Source organism: Amphiura filiformis, chromosome 10 (genome assembly GCF_039555335.1).
Source record: "Amphiura filiformis chromosome 10, Afil_fr2py, whole genome shotgun sequence".
Taxonomy (NCBI): Eukaryota; Metazoa; Echinodermata; class Ophiuroidea; order Amphilepidida; family Amphiuridae; genus Amphiura; species Amphiura filiformis.
Genome location: NC_092637.1, coordinates 52571987 through 52587547, shown reverse-complemented (window position 1 = coordinate 52587547; position 15561 = coordinate 52571987). Strand labels below are relative to the sequence as shown.

At 33.8% G+C, this 15561-nt stretch overlaps 1 protein-coding gene across 1 annotated transcript in view; it reads right to left on the bottom strand.

The window, feature by feature from the left end:
* LOC140163019 (neuronal acetylcholine receptor subunit alpha-10-like) overlaps positions 1 to 15561 on the bottom strand; it is a 321325-nt gene that overhangs the window by 286346 nt on the left and 19418 nt on the right. The window lies entirely within an intron of this gene.

The window sequence follows — 15561 nt, the reverse complement described above, 5'->3', positions numbered from 1 at the left end:
AGAGTCGTTTTTTAAATATCGATTTCGGGCCTGGCAACACTGCAAGTTTGTCAAATTTAAAAAATGCCACTTTTACTTTCGCGCTCACCTAGGATTTTGTTCTTATGGTAATTGGTAGACTATACCTTGCCCCCAACATATGTAATAAGAACAGCTTGAAGAAATGTATTTCTCTAAGGAAGGTGTTGCCAGAAAAACATACATTTTGTAAAAATGCAAAATTCTCATAAAAGGAAAATTTGCTTTAATTTGCCCTGGATTTAGCACATGTGATGTAATGAGTTGTATGTAGAGTCACTTTATCATCATGGTCAACAATTCTGAATGTTTGGAAACAATAAATGCGGCGTTGCCAGATGCCCAAAATTATGAAAGCTACATTGCGCAACATAACCCATTCTTGAGTTTTCGTGTATGAATATATGATAACTAATTTGTTTGAAGAAGTATCAATAGTTAAATTAATGGTCTATTGTTATAAGTAATAATTTTCACCTGTTCTTAATGTTTGGAAACAAACAAAAAAGTGTTGCCAGATGCCAAAAAGTAGAAAAGATAGGTACAATTCTGATATTGCACTTAAAAGTGGAAATCCCGATCGCCACTTCTACTTGCACCATTAGTTCCTAAAAACAAAGATAACACTTCCAGCTACGGGTTTCACGGGAAACCCGTGGATCCTTTGCCCTGTTGATCCGTTGTCTGAGGCCGATCCCGTGTGCAAAAAGTAGAAAAGATAGGTACAATTCTGATATTGCACTTAAAAGTGGAAATCCCGATCGCCACTTCTACTTGCACCATTAGTTCCTAAAAACAAAGATAACACTTCCAGCTACGGGTTTCACGGGAAACCCGTGGATCCTTTGCCCTGTTGATCCGTTGTCTGAGGCCGATCCCGTGTGCATGAAATGTATCCTAAGTTACTCTTCGCAGTTACGACTAGACCATGCGGCATGACACAAAAGTGAGGGTTTTGCTAGATGCCAATATACTGATCATCAGATGAATAGATGTCATTTTACAAGAACTTAATGTAATGTTCCAGCATTATATCATTATGGCTTAGATGCAGCGATCACTTGATATAACATGTTTTTTATAAACTAATTTCAGTGCCAATTTGGCCCAAAATGACAGCATCTGGTTTTGTCCGTTTCCTTGGCAACGAGCCGATTTTTGAATTTTTTTAGTCTTTAGTCACACAAGTAGTCAACACCCTAACATCATTGCACAAAATATCAGGAAAATCTATTTTGGTGTAGAGCCACTTCTAAAAAATTATGTTCAAGAGCTCTAATAAATAGTTCAATACATAATTGGTTTGTACTTAATAGTTGAGTCATTTGAGCCTTTTAAGCCCAGATGTGTAATTCAATGGGATCTGCCGGCCATTTTGAAAACCCCTCAATAATAAGCATCGACTATTGAGTCATGGCGCCTTCCTGTACCTGTGTCATTAATAAATAAATGAAAATATAATCATTTTGTAGTCATTAGTGTCTGTTTTTAAGCCTTAATGTGTAAATAAATGGGATTTAGCGGTCATTTTGAAGAGCGCCCTCTATAATAGTCTTCATCTGAAGTCTGTATTGAGTCATGGGGCCTTCCTGTACCCTTTTCATTAATAAATAGTTGACAAAAGAATCAATTTGTAGTCATTAATGTCTGTTTTTAAGCCTTAATGTGTAATTAAATGGGATTTGGCGGCCATTTTGAAAAACGCCCTCTAGCAGAGTTGTTGCAGGTTACCAATTTCTACCCTCACTTTAATGTCATGCCGCATGGTCTAGTCCACACCTGTGAATAGTAACTTAGGATACATTTCATGCACACGGAATCGGTCTCAGACAATGGATCATGTTTGCCTTTGATGAAATTAACAGCTAGCACATGATGCTAATTACGATGCACGTGTACATACATGTACATACTTGAAGGTTTGAAAAACAAATACCACCTATGCAAATGCGAGGCTAGCTTACTCATTCATGTTTCTAAAATAGAATATTGTTAAGAATTGTCTATAAAAAAAAAAAAAGGTGGCGAATCCCGTATAGCATGTCAAAAATCCATGGATCCAAAAATTGGAAGCTTAAGCCACATAATGTTTTGACTTGACGACGTACTTTGTCAACTTGTATTCCATATCATCTTGGGTCATATTAATATCAAAGCAACACTATTACTTCTGTTTTGAAGATGCTACTTATACAGGTTTTATTACTCCTGATTGCCGCGTCAATTCTACTCATCTCTTCATATTCAATTGCAATACGTAGACTCTCCTTTAAGAGGTTAGATCACGTTATTAATCATCACCATTATGGTCAAATAGAAACAAGTTTATGAAAGCAAATATTCGGGGGAATTCAATAACATTCTCAGAAAAGTTAGAGAAAAATTAGATCTTGATCTTATCATCAATTTGTTTACCAGCTTTTTATAACAGTTGATTATCTTGATATTCAAGAATATAGGCTTTGAAATTTGACTAAACCACCGAAATAATGCCCCCCCCCCCCATATCGCATCAAGAATGGATCCACGGGTATGAAATATTCATGTGAAATCCACAAATAATTTTCTCAAGTAAATATAATTCTCTCAAGTAAAGTATAAATTTTGTACTCAATTTAATTCAAAATTTTAAACTTTTAAACATTGGATTTTAAAACTTTCGGTAAAAATAATCATAAGAATGCATTTTTAACACTACTATTTTTTTAATATTACCTTTAACACGGTAAAAACGCTTTCTATTAAAAAAAATGTGCATGAAACTCTCAAAATCTCTATGTGGCCTCTCTGCTACAAATACCGTGTTCGTGGAGTCATTGATATATTTGACATTCCATGATTGCAGGCTACAGCCCGTTAGACGCTCGTGTAATATTAGACACATGGTAAGCCTATTACCTACACATTTTTGGTCAAATCCGTATTCGTGAACGTGTGCCTTATTTACATACGATCAGCTATGTGTATATTATTTATTTGCTATACAAAGTTTTGTTTCAATTTAGCTGTTGAATCTAATTGATTATATTTCTGATATTGTTATTATATTTTACGACCAATTTCAAAGGTCCTGTTGATACGGAATCTGTTTCCATGTTTATGGCTCAGTCATTCAGTGAAATTGAAGGTAAATTCAAGAGCGTCATACTAAAATTCTCCATCCTGTCGTCTGACGATCGCCTATATGGCGTGAAACTCAGAGTAAAGTCGCCTATTCTGGTAGGTATACTTGGTAGGTATATGACGCTAAATGATATCTTCCTTTTCTGACATTTACTAAAAAAAAATGAAAATGATTACTTTTCATTTAGCCAAGAAATGTTTTTTAAATGAAAAGGTGTAGCTCACAATTTTGCCTATTTCAACCAGGGCCAGATTTACCATAGGCCCAAATTTTGGGGTCCCCAAAATTTCCCTGTGAAGTGTGCATCTTTCAAAATAGCCTACAAAAATTGCAAAATTTTCCGAGCTTCGCGCGCACTAACCTGTTATATAGCAACATTCAACTTCAATTCAGACTAAAATTGATTTTCGCGTGACAATGTCCTAGTAAAATCTAAAAACTTGGCCACTTTTGTGCACATGCCTTCCTCACGATGCGTTTGGGACCTCCAAATATTGGCATGGCCCAGGGCACCAAAAAGGTAAATCCGGCCCTGATTTCAACACCGAATTCAATCGGTTCCAGTGCCTAATTAAATGACTGAGTGAGCCTTGTATAACAATAGCCAGCGAGTGACTTAACTATCTGAGTTACAGTGTACCATATCGAGGCCTTAAAATCAGATGTCCATTTGTGTTCTCAATTAAATGTTACTCCATAATAAAATGTAATTGACTTTGGGGTATATGCATGATCACTTGCGTTAACTGTTTATGTGACCATGCATATACCCCAAAGTCACTTGCATTTATGAGGAGGGCAGAATTAACCGTTCATTTGTTGCCGAAATAAGTAACATGTATTTGAGAATTCAAATGGACATAAACCAAAACCAAAATAAACCAAAACTTGGTCAATATGGACTAGGTCTTATTATCAACGCTGTTGGGGTGATCACTAGACCCTCCAACGGGTCCATGGAGAACGATTAACATTAAATAAACCCGATACACGGACCCTAGCTTCCAATCTGTAGGCAAGTTGCCTTCCACTTCCCAGCATTTTGTGGTAATTCACTTCTACCGATCCTGGGTCAGACGAGTTTTCTATACGTCCGTGGTCTCACTGTCTTGCCGTTTGTGTAAGCGGCTACTTAATCTGACCAATCAATGTAGATCTCAGCAAGCAAGGCGATATTTGAAATGGGTTTTCATTGATAGTCTATTGATAAAAACCAACGCGCGCGCAAAATGACAATAGAACTGGTTCTTGCATTTTATGCGCCTACCATATTTGAATTGACAATGGGGTGGGGTTATCATAATTGACGCAACAGTCACGTTACATAGCTTGATAATTATTTGGAAGGGAGTTTACTATCAAAGCGGAACAGTCTCGGATTAGGAGAGCTATTATAAACAAATAAATATTGATTGAGTTTTCGTCGACACACAGTGCTCACCAGGAGCACTATAACTTTAGTTAGGGCTTAGTGGTGTGTTGGTATTAATATTTGGTGTGAAGGAGAAGGTGGTTTTAGCTTTAATTATTTACCCAGTGATGGAATCGATACTGTGGGACAGTCTAGGTGATCACTTGTTGTTCAACATCTTGAATCAAGATTCACGGCTTTACATGGTATAGTTGATCGTCAGTTGTGTACACGATTATTTATCAATGTTAATTAACATCTCTAAAAATGCAGACAAACCGTGATTTTATGCACATCGGTATCTTGGAATTCAATATTATTTGAATAGAATTCTGTTTTACAGAAGGGGTGAGGCAGCAGAATTTTATGCGGCCCATTCACGATAAATTTGATTGATCAATATTGGGGACCCTAGATGCAGGATTGGATACAAAATAATATATATTGAAGAGGTCTAATCTACTTTCATTTTATTGACGGTTGGACAATAAAATCACTATTGAAGTTCGGGTGTACAGTGCATAATGGCAGATTTTGTATCCACTCTTGCATCTAGGGTCTTATATTGATATTTATTTATTTGTTTATTTATTCTTTCTTTAACCAGGGTAGCCCCTTCAGTAACTGGTACTGATCTCCAAGGGGGCCCTGAGTGACAATTTACAGCACACAATATAATAAAAGAAGTTGATAACAATTAAAAGCAATGCATGGAAGCAAAAGTTACTTAAATACAGTATTTACATTGTACATCAGGTCAAGTAATAATTACATTATACAGAATAGATAACATTGTACAAGTTTTACAATCAAATAGTGAGTAAAAGACAAAAAAAATTATATAAATTTGTGGAATTCAATAAATCAAATAATTAAGTCAAATCACAATTTTGAAATACAGTTTTTAAAAGTATGAACGGTCATAGCATCAAAGTTTCCACGGATGTCTTGGGGGAGTCTATTCCAAGCATAACATGATCTGTAGTGAAAAGTTCTCTTACCAGGATTTATGTTCCATTTTGGAATGACAAGAGAATTGAAAGTTTGGCTTCTAGTACCATGAGTATGAAGAGATTGCATATAAGAAAATTGAGAAAATAAATATGATGGTGCATTATGGGTAAGACACTTGAACACAATAATCAAAAGTTGTTTCTCCCATCTTGTATGAAGTTTATCCCAGTTAAGAGAATCCATCATGTCTTTAATAGGTGTTCTTATATCCGCTGATAAAAGAATACGAGCAAGTCTATTATGATGTACTTGAAGTGAAGTTGAAAGAGAGTTTATGCAATTTGTCCAAACAGGACTACAATAGTCAAAGTCTGGCATGACAAGGGCATTGGCAAGCATTTTAAGGGTATCATTTGGGAGATAATATTTGAGTCTACGAATAATGCCAATACGTTTTGAGATATTAGAAGAGAGATGGTTTACATGTTCATGCCAAGATAATAATTGATCAAATACAACACCAAGATACTTAAATTTATCAACTCTTTCAATATTATTACCATTGTATGAAACATCAATGTCATCAAATGTATTCAGCATATAACTAGTAAAGTAACCAAAAATCATGAGTTTTGTTTTCTTGATATTCAAGGTGAGATTATTTTCATTCAACCAAGATGCAACATTTGACAAATTTTCATTTAATTCTGCTTGAAGAGTTGCTGCATCATTAGAACTACAAATAAGAGTTGTGTCATCTGCATACATTATAGTTTTACAGTTTACAGAGTTTGGAAGTGAATTTACAAAAATGATAAATAATAAAGGCCCCAAGATTGTACCTTGCGGAATACCAATATTCACATCTTTGAAGTCAGACATAATAGAGGAAATGTTAACAGCTTGAGACCTATTACTGAGATAAGAAATAAACCATTTTAGACATGAGCCAGAAATACCACATTGCTTTAATTTGTTAATTAAAAGACTATGGTTGATGGTATCAAAAGCCTTCTTGAGATCCAGGAAAATTGCACCAGTTAATTTTCTATCATTCATGTTTTTAAGAATGTAGTCAGAGGTATCAAGAAGGGTTGTAGTGGTTGAGTGGTTACTCTTAAAACCAGATTGAGATGGGTGAAGAATACCTTGTTTAGATAAATAAGAATACAATTGGTCATGGACAGCACGTTCCAGAATCTTAGTAATTATACATAATACAGAGATAGGTCTATAGTTACTTACATCTGATTTGTCACCATCTTTATAAATAGGTGTGACTTTTGCAAGTTTCCAATCAGAAGGAAATATAGAAGTGTACAATGAAAGATTACATATATAGGCAAGAGAGTCACAAATAATTGGTGCAGAAAGTTTCAAGAGTTTCACATTGAAATTATCAAGACCAGAGGACTTCTTATTTGAAAAATTACAAATTTCGTCAAATACAAAAGAAGGAGTAATAAAACCAAAATTAAAATTACTAGATACATCATCATCATTACATTCATCATTAGTAACATTTTTACATGAATCATCGTCACTATTATTTACATTGTCAAATTTTTGAGCCAGAGTAATTCCAATTGATATACAGAATGACTTGAATTCATTATCAATATCTTTATTACATGTTGTAAACCCATCATCTGTTTGAATAGATCTGACACTTGCATTATTTCTTGGAATTAGTTTCTTTATTGTTTTCCATAATTTAGTATTATTATTTACATTTTCTTCAATGGCATCAGTACAATATTTCTTTTTTAAGTATCTATTTAAGTTATTTGCTTTGTTTCTTAAAGACTTAGCCATCTTCCAATCTTCTAGATCATTAGTTTTATGTGCTTTTGAAAAGAAGTAATCTCTATCTTTAGTCAGTTTAATGTAGTCCCCATTAATCCACTCAGGAAGATGACCTTTAATTCTTTTCTCTTTAAGTGGGGCATGTTTGTCACAAACATCATTAAATGTCTTCTTCCAAACATCCCAAGCATTATTTACATCATTATAATTCATTATATCATTCCAGTTTATGTTCTTCATGTCGTCAATAAAATCATCAGCATTAAATTTTTTGAATGAACGAGTTTTAATTGTTTTTGGAGGCAGTTTAATTTGCTTATTTTTACGTATTACATAAATCATGCAATGATCACTAAGACCAAGATTATGAACTCCTGAAGATGATACCTTATCTGGTTTGGTATCAAATGCTAAATCAATTTTAGTTTTACTTGTTTCAGTTATTCTTGTATAATCTTTAATAAGTTGTTTCATGTTACTGTGAGTGGCAAGAGTATTATTTTACTTTACTTGCTTCATACCTTTTACATAAGTCTAAATTAAAGTCACCTACAATTATTACATCATCATATAAGGAGGTGTAGTTTTGAAATACTTGATCTAATTTGTCAATGTAATCGACCTTCGAGTTGGGTACTCTGTAAACTGTACCAAGAAGGAGAGGCTTTGTATGTGGCAAATTGATCTCGAGCCAGAGTGCGTCAATATTATCATCATGCAAATTAGACTTTTCTTTAAAAACAACACCATCTTTCACATAACATAAAAATACCACCATGCTGCATTCCTATTCTATCAAGTCTGCATAAATTGTAACCTTCAATAATTAGTTCATTATCAGTATCATCATTTGTTAACCAAGTCTCTGTCAAACATAAAATATCAATATTATTCTGATAAAGCAGAATTCTTAAGTGATCAACTTTGTAGCGCAGGCATTGAATATTGAGGTGAGCAATTTTGAATCCTTTAGTTACATTACAATTAAAATCAATAAATGGTTCTTCACAAAAGGAAGTTCATATAGACAAGTTCTAAAGAAGCAAGAATTACACCAATAAGAGGCACTAGAGTTGTAATCAGTAGGTAAACAATTAATATGAAAATGAAGAGAACATTGTATACAAGAAACTATAGGCTGAGACGCTATAATTTTTCGAGAACAGGTGCCACAAAAATTCTCAGCTTTAGACAAATTAATATTTGAATGATTGTTATGAATATTATTTTGTATATTTTTTACATCACGAGAATAATTATTTGGAACATGGTGAATAACATTATTTGTTTGATGACAAGAAACATGTTTGTCATCAGTACAAGTAAACTTTACCTGCTCAGACCCTTTGTCAATTATAGTATTAGTACAATGGTCAATAGTTATTGATGGAGATTGAATAGATGGAGTGGTTTGTTGAGATGAATTGTTAGTAGCACTTGAAACTGCATGGTTATTAACAGTGATAGTTGATTTATCACCAGTAAATTCCAGTAGTAGGTCCAGAAATCAGTTAGAAAATAGCTTAATTAAAGATCCAGTAAACCAGTTAGAAAACAGCTTAATCATAATATTCATCCCTGTGCATAACCAAGTAATAGATCAATTTATCTCTCGCAAACCAGCAAAACCAGATAAAGTGTTCAAAATGCCAAATATGTGTCGCCCATAGTTTCAAGTCGTATTCAGACTTGTTTCGTCAGAAAGAAATAACTTTTATTAATATAACTTACTTAGTTGCTTTTTAAAATGTGTGAGGCTAGAGGTTGTAACATGCTTAGAAAGTATAAAACAATAAAGCTGATTATGCATGTCCATTGTTTTCATCCATGTCGCCAGCCAAGGTGCGTTCCGTGTAATGTGTCCCTGCTCTCTAAACATGCGCGCATATAATGGATTATAGGTACTTTTCATTAGCTGGTATCATGCCCTAATTATAAAGTATAAATCGTCACAACACAGATTATTAATTTTTTCCAACAGGTCTTTCAGACTATGTCGCCAATATTGTTCACAGATACGTTACCATATTTCTAATGGATAACAATCTGTGAAAATGATTGGCTAGATGAATGTTCTCATATGTGATGGATCAAGCAGGCTCCATAGTTATATTATATATATGGAACATAACACAATGCTTTCAAAGTAAATAAAATCAGGTCTATTAATGGCAAAAAGTCCTGACGTTACGTTCATGCCGTCACAGATACGTTACCTAAATTCTACTTCCCTCGGAAAAAACGCTGTGATAAATGAAGCCAAATACCATATCAGACTTAAGTACATTGGGTGATGACTGATCAAGTATGGGTATTAAGTCGGTCAGTTTTTACACTTGCTCGATTAAGACAAAGATGGGAAAGGGCTTTACAGATACGTTACCATACGTTACCCCCAATACGTACACAAAGTAATATTGCTCAAAAATGAAGCATTGTTGAAAAATCACCCATGCATTGTTTTGTGTTCTTAAACTATTAAAGTTTACGATTCTGAATGAATTTTATGAATTCTTTGTGGTTGGCATTTTGTCATTCCTGATACCAAACTTGAACGCTTTATCGGAGAATGGGCCCACAGAGGTAACTCATCATATGTCTTGCTACGCAATCCGCATTCAAATATACAATGTCGAAAAGGGTTCGACCACACGGCGGTGTCGACGTCTTTTATGAAAATGTATATATTTTCAGAAGGTATCGTCTTATAGGGGTCTTTAACAACCAAATTCCTCAGCGTTTAGGGTTAGCTATTTTGCTGGTTGACTTGGACGAAGACCAAAGATCTTGGAATAGAATACCCTAGATTCGAAGTACTGTTCATGTTCACGCAACCTCCTTCAACTCATTTACATAATTTTGGATATCAGGATCGTATTCTAATTCGTTGAACCTTCTAATTAGCATACTTTTGGATACCTCCATATTTGGTATTACCTAATTAATTATTAATACCTCTACGTTATTTTCATAATGACGTCATTAAAACTTGCCACTTCGTCTGTAACATGATGAACATTTGCACTTTTTCCCATTACTGATATATTGTGAAATATCATATAGCTGACGTGTTAGACCAATAAGATCAAGCATTTTTGTTAGGGGTCAATTAAGGTCAAACAGGGGGTCAAAACTAAAAATTGTATCTAATTCTTTTTAAAAAAATTACCAAATTACTAGCCTGGTCATAAGGAATCCAAAAAGGTATAGTTTGCCCTATCTGCTTACGAAGCTATGGTCGGAAATGTGACAAAGGTAAACGCACTTTCGGCTTGGTGCACTTTTACTAAAACGGTCAAGGTTGTCCAATTTCCATGATTTTGTTGTCTAGTTAATATGTTTTCTGACATGACAATTCAACTGAACAACTTAAAATAAAATCCAAAACGGTCGCCTTGACCTTGAAATTTCAATGATTTTAATGGTTCACTTTGTGTTTGAATGCAAAATCTTATAACCGGTCCGGTACAACTTCCAGCTTGCGGTGGACCCATTAAAGTAAAAAACATTAAGTAAAATTTGACAGGTACTAAGGACTAGTGGAACATGCTCAGATCAGACATATGTACGCAATGGTCACCCCAAACCAGGTTACCTAATTTTATGCATTTGTGGTGGCCATTTTTTAAATTTCAAGGTCAAGGCGACCATTTGGATCTTTTAAAGTTGTTCCATTGAATTTGTTATGTCAGAAAACATATATCTAGACACCAAAATCATTGCAATTAGATAACCATAACCGTTTTAGGTAAAATATACCAAGTCACGTTTCTGACCATAACTCAAAGGTCGCAGATAGGGCAAACAATGATTTTTTTTGGATTCCTTTACTAGGCGAGTAATTTGGTATACTTTTAAAAAAAGAATTAGGACAATTTATAATTTAGACCCCATGTTTGACCTTAGTTGACTTATACCAAAAATGCCTTGACACTTTGAAGAGGGCAGCCCAAGCCAAAGAATGCCAAAAACACTTTCAAACTTGCTCCAAACATTTGTTCATGGAACATTAGGTCTCTTCCTCTTCTACTAATAATATCATCTTTTCCCACTTCCTGTGACCCGAGGTTCCGGTATTGCTCTTTATAAACTCTCACCCTCCTTGGACTGGTCAGTGGGAAGACTTGGAATAAAACCTCCATCAGATTAATATATTAGAGCTATGGGTGAATTAATAAATCAGGCATGGTTATTAGTACCAATTATTAAAATTGAAAATTCTAAAAAAACTTTCAAAATAGTTGGTCGGTCTGACAACGACGGTCACCAGAGAATGACACTCATCAGCTGCTTGGCCGTCGGCGGTGTGTCTAGACTTGCGACAAGCAGGCCATGATATAGGGTCAGACAAAGCACGGGCAACCGTCCAGGCTCATGTAGGTTAAGGTACTAGTATACTATAATACGAACAATATAACTTTTACCGTTGATTTTGTGTTTTAAAGCCATATTGTAACATTTCTATAAAAATGTATTAGTATTTCTATTCCATAAAATGTTAGCTTTTACCGTCAGACATGTCCCCTTTAAATTTTGAGCGGAACATGAGCCGTTCCACACTAAGCTCTAAAAACGGAACCCCAACCAATACTTCTAGTTTAACACCACAGATAGTATATTCTTACTTTTCCGATGGTATACTATAGCGAAATCTAAAACCTATTGTTTTTGGCGTGCATTATTACTCCGTAGTGGATTTTTGCTACATGTTCAGAACAAAAGAAATAATGATGACTGCTGAAGGGTAATCGTGATAAGGTCGAAAACCTGGTGCGCTGCAACAAGTTTGAACAATAATTATGGCAATGGGCTATTCCGCTTAAAATTCACACTGCCCCTGTGGAAGATTTAGTTAAAGTTTTCCACAGAGGGAGTTTAAGTTTTGAATAAAAGAGACAATTGGGTAACTTCCATTTGAAATACCAATCCAGTTGTGGGAGATATAGGTAAAGCTATAATACAGGGGGAGTATGGCTGTCAACATGATGAACTCTAACCATTTATATTTGAAAAACATACTCCCCTGTGGAAGATATTTCCAAAATCTTCCACAGGGGTAGTGTGGATTTCAACTGCAATAGCCCAATGTTTCCAGTACTCCCGTATTATTTAATAGTAATCTATTTGATTAAAGCCTGAAGACATAGCCATACAACTTCTACCCGTTAATTTGCGGATGTAATAATAAAATGGAATTATAGTCCATACAGCTCTAGGTATATCATTGTTCAAGTTCATTGTTCATTAATTCCTTGCAAACGTACAAAGTAATTATGTTTACCGAAAGAAGCCAGACTCAATTGGAATTAAATAGCACAGGTTTTGTATGTAATAAAACAAGTAAGGCCTTCACATAGTCATGACTGGTCTCATCTAGGTTATGTCAATCGCACAATAAGAGTATACTGTCCACTTTATTTGTAATGCTTCAACAGTATAGGGCTGTAGCTCAAATGTAACTAATAATAATTGTATTAGAGTCTCGCGGTAGCCGTGACCAGCAAGTTTTAAAAATAAACGACTAATAAAGAAGACTAAACAGATGCTCCGCGAGACTTTATTTACACGAAACACTAAAACACTTAAGTTCTATTATTGTTCGATGGTATTTTTTTTCGCTGGGTATAAAATACATGTCGGGTTATGTTTTTTTATTTTAGTGCTGTGTTTTGGTGCTGTGTTTGGAATTACATCATGGCATTTTTAATTCTTATGTTTTATTTTATAGTGCTGTGTTTTGGTGCTGTGTTTGGAAATACATCTTGAAATTTTCAATTCTTATGTTTTGTATCATAGTGCTGTGTGTGAGTGCTGTGTATGAGTGCTGTGTTTGGAAATGCAGGAAAGATTACAGTGCTGTGTTTTGGTGCTGTGTTATGAAATAAGGCATGGATTATTTTGAATTCTTATGTTTTTTGTTATAGTGCTGTGATTTGGGGCTGTGTTTGGGAAAAAAGGCATTGATTTTTATAAAACATATGAATTCTAAAAAATCATGCTGAATTTTCAAACACAGCCCCAAAACACAGCAGTATAATATAAAAAATTAAGAATTAAAAAAATATTTGCTGTATTTCTAAACACAGCACAAATACACAGCACTATAATATAAAACGTAAGAATTAAAAAATATTCATGCTGTATAGTGCTGTGTTTGGAAATACAGCATGGAATTGTTATTTCTTATGTTTTATTCTATAGTCCCAGTAAACACAAAACGTTTGACAGAAAACGTTCAAATGTCGGGGTATATAAAGGGTATAAGAACGTTTTAATAATATTCAAAAACATTTTTGAAAACATGGTGCAAGACATTCAAAGCAGAATGTTATTTAAGTGTTGACAAAATATTGTGCAAAAATATTTTTTTTAAATTATGTTTTCTACTATAGTGCTGTGTTTTGGTGCTGTGTATGGAAATAAAGGATGGATTTTTAATTCTTATGTTTTCTATTATAGTGCTGTGTTTTGGTGCTGTGTTTGGAAATACAGCATTTTGAATTTTTCATTCTACTAAAGTGCTGTGTTTTGATGCTGTACTTGGAAATACATCTTGAAATCTTTAATTCTTATGTTTTGTATTATAATGCTGTGTTTGAGTGCTGTGTTTGGAAATGCAGGATAGATTTTTAAATTTTTATGTTTTCTATTATAGTGCTGTATTTTGGTGCTGTGTATGGACATACAGCATGGATTTTTAATACTTATGTTTTCTAATATAGTGCTGTGTTTTGGTGCTGTGTTTGGAAATACATTTTGGAATTTTTAATTCTTACGTTTTCTATTATAGTGCTGTGTTTTGGTGCTGTGTTTGTAAATACAGCATGGATTTTTCAATTATGTTTCCTATTATAGTGCTGTATTGTGGTGCTGTGTTTGGAAATAAGGCATTGATTTTTTTAAATTCTTATGTTTTCTATTATAGTGCCGTGTTTTGGTGCTGTGTTTGGAGATACAGCATGTATTTTTTTTATTATGTTTCCTATTATATTGCTGTATTGTGGTGCTGTGTTTGGAAATAAGGCATTGATTTTTTTTAATTCTTATGTTTTCTATTATAGTGCTGTGTTTTGGTGATGTGTTTGGAAATACAGCATGTATTTTTTGATTACGTTTCCTATTATAGTGCTGTATTGTGGTGCTGTGTTTGGAAATAAGGCATTGATTTTTTTTAATTCTTATGTTTTCTATTATAGTGCTGTATTTTGGTGCTGTGTTTGGAAATACAGCATGGATTTTTAATTCTTATATTTCCTATTATAGTGCTGTGTTTTGGTGCTGTGTTTGGAAATACATTTTGGAATTTTTAATTCTTATGTTTTATATTATAGTGCTGTGTTTTGGTGCTGTGTTTGGAAATACATCATTGAATTTTTCATTCTTATGTTATCTACTAAAGTGCTGTGTTTTGTTGCTGTGTTTGGAAATGCATCTTGAAATTTTTAATTCTTATGTTTTCTATTATAGTTCTGTGTTTTGGTGCTGTGTTTGTAAATACAGCATGGATTTTTCAATTATGTTTCCTATTATAGTGCTGTATTTTGGTGCTGTGTTTGGAAATAAGGCATTGGTTTTTTTTAATTCTTATGTTTTTTATTATAGTGCTGTGTTTTGGTGCTGTGTTTGGAAATACAGCATGTATTTTTTTGATTATGTTTCCTATTATAGTGCTGTATTGTGGTGCTGTGTTTGGAAATAAGGCATTGATTTTTTTTAATTCTTATGTTTTCTATTATAGTGCTGTGTTTTGGTGCTGTGTTTGGAAATACAGCATGTATTTTTTTGATTATGTTTCCTATTATAGTGCTGTATTGTGGTGCTGTGTTTGGAAATAAGGCTTTGATTTTTTTAATTCTTATGTTTTCTATTATAGTGCTGTATTTCCGTGCTGTGTTTGGAAATACATCTTGGAATTTTTAATTGTTATGTTTTATATTATAGTGTTGTGTTTTGTTGCTGTGTTTGGAAATGCATCTTGAAATTTTTAATTCTTGTGTTTTGTATTACATACATACATATTCATATATAAAATATTTTATAGCGCTTTTTCGCAGTTCAAAGCGCTTCACAGTACAAAGAAAAACAAATGAAATTACAACAATTCCAAACGGTGGGTTTTAAGATGCCTTTTAAAGATCTGCAGTATTATAATGCTGTGTTTGAGTGCTGTGTTTGGAAATGCAAGATAGGTTTTAAATTTTTATGTTTTCTATTATAGTGCTGTATTATGGTGCTGTGTTTAAGGGTT